We start from the raw sequence: 14,266 nt of genomic DNA, 5'->3' as shown, positions 1-14,266 counted from the left end.
CACCTGCCCCCAGTGGCAGGGTTCCTCCTCCACAGTGTGAGCCACTCTGCAGAAGTGTTCATAGTGCTAGACACTTGGCCTCCAGCTTAAGGCAGGCTCCGCACTGTCACGAGGGGACTGCATCTTATCAGAGAACCATGGTCAAACTGAGAACTCCTGGCTCACTGGGGGGCACCATTTTAGATTTGTTTTTAGCACGGGTGGGGGGAGCAATTTTAAGCATGATATCAGTGGCTACTTAGACACCCTCAGAAGTTGGCTGCAAAGATACTACCTGACCCTTCTTATCACTCTCAGTTTGGGCTCGTCTACACTGGCCCCTTTTCCGAAAGGGGCATGGTAATTTCAGAGATCGTAATAGGGAAATCCGCGGGGGATTTAAATATCCCCCGCGGCATTTAAATAAAAATGTCCGCCGCTTTTTCCCGGCTTTTAGAAAAGCCGGAAAAGAGCGTCCACACTGGACCCGATCTTCCGGAAAAAGCGCCCTTTTCCGGAGGATCTTATTCCTACTTTGAAGTAGGAATAAGATCCTCCGGAAAAGGGCGCTTTTTCGGAGGATCGGGGCCAGTGTAGACGCTCTTTTCCGGCTTTTCTAAAAGCCGGGAAAAAGCGGCGGACATTTTTATTTAAATGCCGCGGGGGATATTTAAATCCCCCGCGGATTTCCCTATTACGATCTCTGAAATTACCATGCCCCTTTCGGAAAAGGGGCCAGTGTAGACGTAGCCTTTGTGTTTTAATAGCATTAAAGCATGAACCCTTGGAATCTCAACATCTGTCAAATAATAAAACTAACCTCCCCCCAGAATTTCCCACAATTGTAAACATTTAAATTGATATAAATACAAAAGGAGAGTTTACACATAAAGTAATTGATATTACTCAAAATTATAAAAAAGTTGAATCCACCAAGCCTATTTATAGGCTAGCAGAGCAGCGGTGTTGAAGCCTGTGTGTGGGAGGGCAACGTCTAACCCCACTAAAGAGTAATATCAGTTTAAGAGCCTGATATTTTAAGTCACAACCACAGAATGTCTTCACACTAACAGCAGGAATCCCATTGACTTCCAGAGGATAAGCGAAGCTTGTAGGACGATATGGTACTAAGTCAGAATTGAGACTAAAGAAAGCAGCTTCTTTATTTTTGATGCAGTATAGAAACGTGTACGTTTCACCCAAGAGCTCAGACAAGGTTTCCCCCCTCCCCCGCTCCCAAGGAATTTCAGGATACTGTTACGTAGGACTGGTGCAAACAGAAACAATTAAAAAGTAAAGCCTGAAAGTGGGGCTAGGCAATCAGGGACTGAAGGAAAGGGAGACAGGCACCGCCTACTCAATGGTTAATCTGTCATTAAAACTCCAGGGCCACTATGCTGGTAACATCCCCACTGGATAGGGCACAGCAGTCAGTATGCTACTTCCCTACCTACTGTGGCCCCCATTCCCACTCCTGTTCGGGGCTCTTAAGAATGGGTAGGCTGGTCCATTGCTCAGGGTACCATGCAGAGCTGTGAGTTTGGTACCTCCCAGGTCCAACACCCACCTGACCCGCCTAGAGCCAGCTGGACTCTCAGAAGCAGCCAGGCAGGTGAGTAGCATCCAGACATGCAGTGCCAAAGAGGGTGGATGAACCCAAGCTGTAAGCGGGCAGCTGGCCAAGTCGAATAACTCCTGCAGAGCAGAGAATTCTTTCCCAGGTGTCTGACTGGTGAGACTTGCCAAGCCACTCGGAGTCTATCTGATCATACTATTTGGAGTTGAGAAAGAATTTTTCTCTGGGTCAAATTGGGGTGGGTTCATTCCTATTCAGGAGTATGGGTCACCTGCAGGTTTAAGCTAGTGGAAAAGATAGAGTCTGTAGCCTGAAGTCTTTAAACCATGATTTGAAGACTTCAGTAACTCGGCTGGAGGTTAGGGGCCTATTATAGAAGTGGGAAGGTGAGGATTTGTGGCCTGCAATGTGCAGGTCAGACTAGATGATCACGATGATCCTTTCTGTCTGTGAGGTGCTTCACAAGCCTGTGTACCCCCTGTATGATACAGGCTTCACAGCCCCAATGGTATGGTTGTGGGGTGAAGGGAATCAGACGGAATGAATATACAGTCACTGAGCCTTATAATTCCACTTGTCCTGAGGCATACATTTCACTGAACTGCACTGAGCTCCTGTTAAAAAGACAGCCCCTTCCTGCAGGACAGGTGGAATTCTTAGGCCTGAGGGCTGCAAGGAGCAGTGCAGTGCAGGAGGAGGTGAGCCTAACTTGCATGAGCTGGCCTGCAGCCTTGAAGAAGCGATGTGGCTTGCGGAGTAGGTTGCCGTTTCTCCAGTCTGCTGCAGAGCCAATATCCATAAATACCCACAACTTGCACTGCTCAGTTTCACACAACTTCAGCTTGAAAAGTAAGAATCTATCAGATCACCACAAGTGGGCCATTGCAGAATCTATACACTGCCATGAATACCTTGTTTTGTGCACTCCTCAGGCTGACAAATGTTGCCTCACACACCCAAATAATAGTAATGGGAAATTTAGAGGAAAGAAAGCATCAGTTCATTGTTCATACATTTTCTCTCTCACCTACGCAGAACAGGTTGATGTCAGCTGTTGCACACAAAACACTTATTTTCATTCTACAATGTGCACTCTCTTCCCAGATTTCTTACAGCAGCACACTGCTCACATAGCCAGATGACACAGTAGGTTAGTAACTTTATTTTTTTTTAAAAGATACTCATGTCAGCTAATATCAAACGACTTCTTTTTGCTGGAAAACATTAGGAATTTCATTAACTTTGCAAGGGTGTAACCCTGAAGCAAAATGATCAGTATTTACAGAATCTTTTTTAAAACATGTTTGTAGGAAACCCGAGCAGCAAGACTTAAGTGAATTTATGAAATGATGTTGGAATCTTTCATGAGAAAAAATACTCAATTTTTGCTCTGGACTAATGGAATGAAAGATTGAAGCTTTCTACCATGTCTACCATGAAAAACTATTTTATAAATAATTTTGGTTAGATATTTGTTTTGGATTTTTAAAAGCCTGACAGTAAGCTTTCGAAGAGAAATGTTAAGTTCATAAATGTCAGGGTGCCTTATTCTTGTGTTATAAGGCAGAACATATAAACAAATTTAGCAGCAGCCATATATAACAATGGCTTTTTAATGTAACCCCTATGTGGTCTAATAAAAAAAAAATCTGCATTTTCCAAAGGCAGTATATTTTTGTTCCTTTGAGTAAATGCTTTTAAATAAGTCCGAACAGCAAAACAGAACCAGTTACAACTTACCTTACTTTGGAGCAGATTACATCAAATTTTCCACAACAGTGGTATGCTTCCTTTGGATTGTCCCAAGACTTTTGCAACTTCAAACAAATAGATACAGGTTGGTGATTCAAAGTCCTTCAGAGAAAAAAGTAAAATTCCTCGAGGACAAGTAATGTACTTCTCTGAACATGAAAACTTATTTAAAGCTTGATTCTCTTTTATTAAGTCTAGCAACTGTCTTTTTCAGCTAAGCAAACTCCCACCCCTTTTCTCGGACACTTGCCAACTCCTCTAATTTAAAGCGACTGTCAGGCTTGCTATAAAACTCCCATTGGAAAGAACTCAGTATATATGATAGAGGAAAGAGCAAGTGCTAACTCCAGGCTGAAGCAGTATGACATATAGTTCTACCACATAGTTCTACCAGCTGGTATAGACTCACAAAGGTAATATGATATAATATTTGAAAGAAAACATTTAGGGCCACATTGTCCCCTTCTACGCAAAGAAAGGAGAAGGGATAAGACTCAAGCTGTTCCTAGCACACTCTCCCCTTTATATGGTTTTAGGAGGAGTATTGACCTTAAAAACTCAATAAATTCAAGGATCCACAGTAGTGACCTAATTCAAAGTCCACTGAAGTCAATCAAAAGACTTCCGCTGACTTCAGTTGGCTTTGGAGCAGGCTCTGAATCCTTGTCCTTCTCATGCAGATTTCTGATTTACTGTCTATGGATTGCTTAATCCTCTATGGAGCTTTTTTCCCCTGGGCTTCCCACATGTCTCGCAGCAGCATGTCTGGTTTATGGATTACATTGTTGATCCAATATTATGTATTCAGGAAAGGGGAAGGTATAGGACCTGAGTTGGATTTTACTGCTGCTCATTTGACTGAATGCTTCTCTTCAGGAGTATTTATGGTTTCAGTAGAGAAGCTGCTGCACCCATTACAGATGTCTTTGCCCTCTGAGATCCTGCAGAGCGCTAACCACAAAAGCCAAGATTTTCAAAAGTTTCTGCTAACATTCTGGGTTGTTCAAATTAAGACAACCTAAAAAAAGAGGCACTCAGAGTTACTGGACATTTGTGAAATTTAGGCCACAGTGTTCATGAAGAAAGGACATCATAGGTTCAAAAGGAAGGGTAAGCAATTTCCAGAAGCTCTCTTTCATTTGTGGGAGTGTCATTTGAGCAGTTAGAGGGGGATTAGTGTGTATTTGTCTCCATATATGCTACAAATAGGAGTTAACTTTATAGAATGATCTTTAAAAATGAATGCTCAGGACTATATTTTCAAATGCAACTGAAGATTTTTGGGAGCTCCAATTTTTATGCACCCCCTTCCCAAAACCTTTAAAAAGGTCTTATTTTCAATGTGGGTAGTATGTACAAAACCTTCTGAGAATCAAATCCACTTAAGGCATGCCTCAAGTTGGGCACCCAAAATCACTTTTGAAAAAAAATTAAGCCCTCTTGACTACTGTTGAAGAGGCAAACAGTTTATTATGAACCTATTGGCTACGTCTACACTGGCATGATTTTCCGAAAATGCTTTTAACGGAAAAGTTTTCTGTTAAAAGCATTTTCGGAAAAGCACGTCTAGATTGGCAGGATGCTTTTCCGCAAAAGCACTTTTTGTGGAAAAGCGTCCGTGGCCAATCTAGACACGTTTTTCTGCAAAAAAGCCCCAATCGCCATTTTCGCAATCGGGGCTTTTTTGCGGAGAGCACTGTGCTGTCTACACTGAAAAAGACTTTTGCCCGAATGGGAGCAGCATAGTATTTCCGGAAAAGCACTGACGATCTTACATGAGATTGTCAGTGCTTTTCCGGAAATTCAAGCAGCCAGTGTAGACAGCTGGCAAGTTTTTCCGCAAAAGCAGATGATTTTGCGGAAAACCTTGCCAGTCTAGACACAGCCAATGAGTATGTGCCAAAATGCCAATGTTAGATTTTTTGGTTTTTTGTGTGTGCAAAATTATAACAACGATTCGCTGTCTGGAAAAAGAATGTATTACACTGAAATTTACAACCGTTTCTGAAGAATGTAATGAGAAGGTCTCTGATATCTACCCAGCCAAAGCTAAAATATCAGTTGTAAGAAGATTACAGAAGGTTGTTTTAGCACATGCCCAGATTCAGCTGCGATTTGCATGAACTGAAATCTACTATATATTTTAGAGAGTTTGTTGGTTTATTTGTCTGTGTGTTCAAGAACTCCTCTAAACAGTAAGAGCTAAGACCACCACATTCAGTAGACAGCTTCCTCTTATCACAACTTAAAGCAAAAAGTCAGGGTTTGGTTGTGCCAGGAAAATGGGATGTGCCTAGAATGGGATGGCTTCTCATACAACAATACAGAAAAGAGTGACAGAATCACCAGGCAGGTAAAAGGTGTTGATTGGGTGTGAGCCCCCTCCATCCATGATTGCCCCAGCCCCAAGCCTTCTACCCCCCAGGTACCGTTTAGAGAGGGCCAGAAGGAGCTGAAGCTCCTCCCTCCAGATTCATAGGGGACATTGCTGGCTGTTCCCCTTTATTATCGGCAGGGTGCAAGTGGAAAGTGCACAAACTTAATAGAGTTAAGCATCTGACCAATGCCAGGATAATGTGCTAGCACTATATATTTGATATTTTAATTTGTAGTTGGAGAAATATGCTTCTACATTTTGGATGAACACTAGATGCTTCCAGAAAAGGCTTAAGGAAAACTAAACTTTATTATTTTTAATGAATTCCTTTGTTAATACTAAATTATATTAGTCAGGACATAGCACAGTGTTAAATAAATTAGATTATTATGAGAAAGCTTTGGTGTTTGTTATGAATGAGTCTCATTTTCCCTGACAATGTTAGAGTATTTTTTTGCTTGGTGAAACTGCTAGCACACTTTATTTAGGTGTGTATTGCCACCACTAGTCAACATCTCTTTGAAAAAAGTGAAAGATACAAATGCTAATCTATACTGTCTGCTTTAGTATATCAAATGTGGCAAAAACAATTTACAGCATCTGTGTAGCTTAATCCTCACTTTGGAATGAGATGTCAGCATATTCTGTTTTGTCAGATATTCACAGAGGTGGATACTTGGTTTAGCAAAACTGGGATGCTTACCTAAATTAGGGATGTAATAGTATAGTTGATTAACCAATTAACCAATAAGCAAAAGCTTATAGGTTAATAATATAGACTACACCCCTGCCGCCCCAGTAAATTTTTTAGCAGGCTGGCCAGCAGCCCAGCTCAGTCCTGGCTTGTGCCAGGCCAGGACATACCCCTGCTGCGGCACTGCATATAAAGTGTATTAGGAGCAAGGTGGGCAGGCAGCCTGGCTCAGTTCTGGCTCACGCCAGGTCCAGGAGCTTAGACACTCTACCCCCTGGACAGGGTCTGCTGCCACCCCACGCTATATCAGAGGCAGCAGTGTGAGGTAACAGGCATGTGGTCTGTAAGGGAAGCATGGAGTGGCAGGGGGCTCCTCAAGAGTGGGGCCAGAGTGCACTGGTTTCCGGCCCCATCCCCAGGGACTATAGAATAGTTGATTAACCGATAGGAATTCATGAGGTTAATCGACTATTCAATTAACTGATATTTAACAACCCTAACCTGAATTAGCTGAAAAACCCTCTTTAAAGTGGCATCCCGTCTACTGATCCCTGCAACCCTGTCTCCCGCCCCCAATCGCATGTACAGTTTCCTCTATTTTTGTGATTTTAGTGGGTTTAGGGAAACTTGAGAGGCCCTTCCCAACTGATCCTCCTTAGAGGAGATGAGGAAACTTAAGGTCTTTTTACTGATATGCAAAGGAGTGTGTGCTCTAAACTTTGTACATTAGATTGGATTCCAGCAATTTCCCAGTTCTAGTCGTGGCTCTACAACTAACTTTTACAATGGCTTTGGGTGGGGTGACCATCCACCCCATTTTTAACGGAGCCGTCCCTTATTTAAAACCCTCTTTCAGGTATCTCACCTTTAAAAAAAACTGGCAAATTGTCCCATATTTTCCACTATGGTGCTCCACTTGCTGGACAGTCACCATCAGTGCAGCTGCAGCAGCCTCCGGTTTGTGGCTGGCAGGTGAATGTGGCAGGCGGTAGCCAGCAGGTGGTGCTCTCAGGCAGGGTTCGGAGGCAGAAAGACATGAAGTCAGGCGGAAGAGGGGGAGCCTGTGTGTGATAGAGGGTAAGGATGTGGGAGGGGTAAGTGAGGTGTGTGTGGGTGTGTCTAGACTACATGGTTTTTTCGAAAAAAGTGGCCTTTTTTCAAAAAACTTCCCCTGCATCTAGACTGCTACCGTGTTCTTTTGAAAGTAAATCAAAAGAACATGGCAGTTTTTCGACCACAGAAAACCTCATTTTACGAGAAATAACGCCTTTTTTCGAAAGTGCTCTTTCAAAAAAAGGCATTATTGAATGCAAACAGGACTTTTTCGAAAGCGAGTGTCCAGATTGCCTGGGTGCTCTCTTTCGAAAAAGCGGCTTGCTTTTTCGAAAGAAGTGGTTGCGGTCTAGATGCAGGGCTGAAATCTTGATTCCCAGCAACCCTTCCCACACTGAGTTCCCAGCACACCCCAGGCTGAAGCCCTAATCCATAGTGCCCCCCCCATGATGATCATGAGGGTTAGCTAGCAGCCTGGGGACTAAGGGGTTAACTATACCTAAGCCAGGAAGAGTTGGCGAATAGGAATGTAGCTAGGAATTTTGGGGTTTTCCCTACTTTGTCTCTGGGGCAGTTTCTCTCCAGCTACTAAGAGAGACAGACAGAATGTCTCCCTCCAAGAAAAGACTCTTCACTGTATGTAAGTGGGGTAAAGTTTAGATAAATCAATTAGGTTTTATTGTTTTATGGTTTGGGAAATGGGATCTGATGTCTGTGCATTTAGAAATGGGTTTTCCTCTCCTCTGTAACTAAGCTCCTGGCCCATGGTGGGGTTCCTCTCCCGCCCCCCCCCCCCATGAGTATATTACTTTGTGACTTTTCCATCTAGCCATTATGCTTGCAACAGGAATATTGTGTTGATAATAAAAGTTCTTTCTCTTTTCTTTTTATTAACCTGGTATTGGTTAATTTTTGTGTCCTGGTTTTTACTTTAGGGGTGAGATTTCCCAAGTGATCTCCCCCCGTGATTTTCTTATCCATACTTGGGTGGTGGCAGCAGATTTTATCCCCAAAATCTAGGTTTTTAAGATTTTGGGGAGAAGTTTTATACCAAAGCCTGGAAAGATAAGGTTTTGGGGTACTTTTGCAGGCCCCCACTTCTGCATTCATTATGCCAGAGTAGGGGAAAAAGCCTTGACACTCCCGAATTCCCAGGGCCCCCCCAAGCTGAAACCCCAACCCTCAGCATGCCCCTCCCCCCCAGCTGAACCCTCGATCCTCACTATGTACCTTCCCCACCCCAGGCAGAAACCCTGATCCCCAGAGTGTCCCCCCCGCCACCCTCCATGCTGAAGCCCTGATCCCTGGCAAGTCCCTCCCACAAGTGCTGAAGCCCCAAGTTCTGGCAACCCCTGTGAGACTGAAAGCAGGAGCCGAGGGACTGAAGTGCCGATCACTCCTCCACTTCCAACTGAAGCCAGGAATAGGAGGGCTTAATCCTGGATCCCCAGTGCTCCCAGGCAGGATAAGCCCCGAACCCATGGAGAGAGCTGGGAGGGAGTGTCACTAGGGATGTTGCCCTTCCCCCCAAACCTCAATGGAAGTGCAGGGCAGTCCCACCACCTGGCAAGTTCTGATGTGGGAAGCCAGAGCTGGGCAGTGCAGGGCTGCTGCTGATCCTTTGGCTGGTGCTTCTGCTGCTGCTGCTGAAGAGGATTGAAGATGCCCCTTAGCTCCCAGCCCCCTTTTCCTCATACAGCTGGTAAGAGCCACAGAAGTGAGGGACCTTGCTTCATGGCTGGCAGGGCCCTCGGGGAACAGGGGATCTCTCCTGACACACGGTCTCTAGTTACCCTCTCTCTGCCCCCTAAGATACCCGGTAGCCTCCTCAACTGTTCTATGGGCAGGAGGGACTCAGGGCATTATGAGGCCTGACAAGTCAACAGCAGGGGTCACCCCACCACACACACACACTCACCACAGCAGGGGATCCAGAGCGGCCCAGCAATCTCTCCACTGTGCCCTGCAATGCTGCCCCCTCCTCCTAGCAGCCTTCAACTACCTGAAGGGAAGTTAAAAAAGGATGAAGCTAGCCTGTTCTCAGATGACAGAACAAGGAGCAATGGTCTCAAATTGCAACGTGAGAGGTCTAGGTTGGATATTAGGAAAAACTACTTCACTAGGAGGGTGATGAAGCATTGGAATGGGTTTCCTAGGGAGGGAGTGGAATCTCTTTCGAGATTAAGGCCTTGCTTCATAAAGCCCTGACTGGATGATTTAATTGGGATAAATCCTCTGTCAAGAGGTCTCTTCCAACCCTAATCTTCTATGATTGCCTAAAGATTTGGGCCAATTCTACTTTTAACCAAACAGCTTTGCCCACCTGTAATTCAAATGTTTGTTTTTATTCTTGTAAAGTTAGAGGTATCTGTTTCTTTCTTTAGCACTCCCTTAAAAGACTATGGGTTTCTACTCTTTTGACTTTCTCATGACTCAAATGTGGTGTGACTCAAAGGAATTGATACCTGAACTTCTCTTCAAACAACCATTGTTAGTTGGTAGGAATCACTTCTCCATACAGTCACAATGCACCATTTAAGAACAATGAGATTATTCACTCCACTAAAGAAAATCACAAAGACAAGATAATAATAAAATAATAATAATAACAACAACAACATGCCTTATACTTCCACCTCTGAGACTTCCAGTGTTTCTCCTTTTATAGTTATTTAGGTGTGGATATTAATTAATTATATCTAGCATGCTAACAAAATAAATCCATAAAACAAATACACAAGAACTTTCTGGAGTGTATGCATTACAGATTCCAAGCCATCACTACACTCTTGACAAAGAGTAGTTTTAATCTACTCATATGGTGAGCAGCTGGGGAGTTTTGGGAGATGTACTTAACCCCTCTCTCAGTCCAAAGAGTCTGAGATTCAGCAGGTTCTAATAATTACCATAGATGTTACTTCCAACACACATGGCTGTGCTTAAAATCAAGCTATCATCTTTCATGTGCAGATAATCTCTAAGCAGTTGTTTTGCTGGCAGGAAGGAATTAGACTGTGTGTCATAAAAATACAAATACTCTTTAATGCTGGGATCTCGGAATTTCCAGTACAAGGGCTGAATATATTTGCATTCAGAAGATGTGAACTAAGTTCTCAAAAGGTTAATGCAACTGCTCTGGTCAGGCCTTAATTCATACTGAAGAAGGTTGGGAGGCTGGGTCTCAATAGACAACTGGAATCTTGCAGACTACCATTACTGAATTAGAGGCCAGGGATTGATAGTGATGTAAATCAGGGGTAATTTCACTGAGGTCAGTGGAATTACACTGATATAAGTGAAAAGAAATTCAAAATCCTGATCCCAACCTGATGTCAAAATCTGGGGAAACAGAACTCCTCATAACTATTCCCTAGGCCTGAAAAAAGGCAAGCTCAGAAATTACACCTGTCAAACCAGAGTGCTGGGAGAGGTCAGTCCTTTCTGAGGCAGTATTTGCCAAGGATACCTAAGGTGATTACATTTCTCTCTGGAAAAGGCTCAGGAACATATTAGGCAGGATTGCAAGAGGTATAAGCAACAGCTAAGACAGAAGCAGGTGTGAGAACTACCACAGGTGTAAACTTCCACTCCTGTAAAAGGACGGACAGTGGGTGGCTGTTGTGTTTAAAAGATGGTGTTCTGTCATCATCCACAGCTGGTACACACATTTGAAGATGCCCCAAAAGATAATGGTTCGGAAAGGAAGTCTCTCAATAAGAAATGGGTTTTATGTACTGATGGATGAGCAGCTGCAACAGCCTCAGACTGGGGAGGAAGCTGAGTACCAAAGATTAACTCCACATGTATTTTCCTGTTTAGAACAGATGTAAACATTTGGTTACCACAGAACATCTGACCTTCCAAAAAATCGATTCCAAGTCTAACTATGCTTGAAAGCAAAAAAGAAAAGTACGCATCAATTATCTAAAGCCTGCTTGTTCAATTACATTGTTTAACCAAAGTTACCTTTTCCCTGCCCCGCTGTAATGTATTACATAATAGAATAGGAACAGCAACAGACAGTTTGGGCCTTTATGATTGGAATTATATGAGGACAACTCCTCCATACTTCCCCTTTTAAAAACAAATATGTAACAACTAGAAGATTTACCCAACATTGCTCAGGCCCTTAACTTAAATAAGTTTGGTTTTTCTTCATTTAAATAATTTTTATGAGGAGGGGCTGAGAACAAGAAGTTTAGTATGCAAGTTGACCCATGGAGTGAGGACGACCCCCGCCCTCTCTCACCACAGCAGCCTGGGGCCAGGTGAGAAGCGCCTGTCAATGGCAGCTGCAATGAGCACAACCAAGACACACAAACTCTATGAAATATATAGTAGATAGCTGGCTCCTTCCTGGCCCCCTGTGGTCATTCGGTAGTATAATTATCCCTCCTGCCAGACCCCTCTCTTTCCATTCGATGAGAAACAACTGAATTCCAGGCACAGCCCATTGTCCGGGCACAACCAAACCCTGACCTTGCTTTAAAGGTATGAGGAAGCTGCATATCAAATTTGGTGGCCCTAGCTCTTACCATTTAGGAGGAGTTCTTGAACAAATGACTCGGACAGATGGAGAGAGAGAGACTCACATTTCTAAAATATCTAGTAAGATTACATAACTTTTAAAAACCCTAACACAGTAAGTAATATTTCTTAACCTCCTGGTATACATGATCACTCAATACAAGGAGGAGGAGGAGGAGGAGGAACTATGTAAGACACTGTAGTTCCACTGGTTTAATTAGAACAATGCACATTTACATTACCTGACGATCTAGACCTCACTGTTTAGTTTTATTTCCTTTCTTAAAACAAGTTAGAATTTCCCTGGACCTGACCCACTCCTCCCCACCTCAAGAGCCTGATCTTGTATTTCTTGGGCCCTCCAAAAGTTCACTAATTGCAATAGGAGATTTCTACACAAGGCACCAGATTTCAAAGGTATGTCAGTGCTTAGATATGCAAACAAATGCTTTTGTAAACCCCTGGTATGTGCCGTGGTGATGTAGGGTGCCAAACTGCTTACATGCTTTTGAAAATCCCATAGGCATCTATCAGCCCTAAATCTGCAGGGCTCAGTGCTTTGTCTCCACAGGCACTCTACATTTTATTCATTTTCAATCTCCCTTCTAGACCAAGCTTTTTGGATACAGTTGATGTTTTAGACCCTGCCCTTCCAGCATGACCAGGCATTAGCTTCTGTTTGGAAAAATCTGATTTTGAAAACAAGTTAATTGTAACTTAAAAGTTTATTTTAAAAGAATGCATAATGGAATGCATAATGGGTATGGCAATTCTAGGCAGAGAAGGAGTATTACAAACGTAAAGCAAGAGCATGAGGGAAAATATCACTGGCATTTTGTCTGAGAGGGTCTAATGCTGCTTTAGAATAAACCTTTCCTATAAACAAACAAACAAACAAACAACTTTGTGGCTCCACAAATCAACACATTATTTAATCAAACCATGATGGGCTTCCAATACAAACTGCCTTATCAGTTTTCTCTCCCCTCTCAACATCAAGGCTTTTTCCTTCCATAAATAGGAGATCAGCAACCAGATCAGCTTTCCAAATACTTAAGAACAAATATTTACTTTAGGAATCATCTTGAGCACAAGTATGAGCATTCATTACAAGCATGATGATCAGTAACTATCTCAGGCCTCGCTCAGAACTCTGTGCTGCTCCTCTCTGGAGTAAAAATGAGAAAAATAAATGTTTAAAAAAGGACTATGACCTTCCTATATTTAGTCCACATGAGAGCTGTGTAGGTTAAAGTACCCCCATGCCATCTAGTCATGAATAAGTGACTCCCAATGTAGCTCACAGAGTTTTTAGAAGAAGATGCATAGCACCGCACTTCTACATGACAATATTCTTCACATGGGGACATTGCTAATATATATGTGCAATGACCCCTACCAACTCCCACAGAGTCTGAGATGGAAACCCCTTACAGCCACCTTCTACAATTGTCTCTTGCATGCACTGCCAACTATGAAAACATCTTATATTTGACCACCATTGAACAGTCATCATTTATCCATAGTTACCACACACAGGTATCTTGGATATCCCATTAATGTCTAAAACAGAATTAGAATATCAGGAAGGTCAGAAGAAATAAACATGCTTTAAAGCTCTGTAGCACCTTTTACCACAAAGCACTTTTAAAAAATCCGATTTAGCTTTATAACTCATTTGTGAAGTACTTCCGGGATTTGTTCTGCTTTACAGATAGATAAACTGAGGCCCCAAACAAATAACTGACTTTCCCAAAAGGCGCACTAAAGATCTATGATATAGCCAGACATCAAACCTAGATTTCCTGAGTCCCACTCCTTTGCTTTAACCGCAAAAAAGATTATCTTAATATTGTAGGTAACTTATTTTTCCAGGTGCATATTTCACCCAATGAGTACAATATCCCAGCTTCATAGCTCAGTGCTTCATATTTCTGAATTTTGAACTGGTATCTTCAGTTTATTTTGTTTCACTAATCTGACTGCATCCAAACATATCTAATCTCAGAATATTGTCATTAAAATGACTTGTACTTCAATATTCCTATTCCGGTCATCAAGAAACTAATCAGCTTGGATCATTTTCTATTTCCATTCCTTCTCTTTGTACTAAGAATAACTTATCATATTTACAATGGTTCATTTATTTCTGGGAGTGGAGGGCCATATACTAGCTAAGTAGTTTAACCTTTTGAGTATTTTGTAATTGGATTGCCTTGCCATTCATCTTCACCTGTTGAAAGCTGTACTTCGCACACAATGGCCAACAGCAAACCCAGAGTGAAAAAGGTGGCACTGAGGGAAATCA

The 14,266-nt window shown here is 42.7% G+C and overlaps 1 protein-coding gene across 3 annotated transcripts in view; it reads right to left on the bottom strand.

Annotated features, from left to right (window-relative positions):
- The window catches only part of C1QTNF7 (C1q and TNF related 7), a 136,603-nt gene that overhangs the window by 84,566 nt on the left and 37,771 nt on the right, over positions 1-14,266 (bottom strand). Inside the window, exon 1 of one of the 3 annotated variants that reach the window (XM_014580531.4) lies at positions 3,296-3,564. The exons of the other annotated variants lie outside the window; for them this stretch is intronic. The gene's annotated coding sequence lies outside the window, so the exon portion shown is untranslated. Of the gene's footprint in view, positions 1-3,295; positions 3,565-14,266 lie in introns of those variants that run through there. 3 annotated transcript variants of the gene reach the window in all.

The sequence above is a fragment of the Pelodiscus sinensis genome, chromosome 4 (assembly GCF_052426305.1).
Source record: "Pelodiscus sinensis isolate ZL-2025 chromosome 4, ASM5242630v1, whole genome shotgun sequence".
NCBI classification, from domain to species: Eukaryota; Metazoa; Chordata; order Testudines; family Trionychidae; genus Pelodiscus; species Pelodiscus sinensis.
Note: the sequence above shows the minus strand (reverse complement) of the source record. Positions and strands in the feature narration are given on the sequence as shown.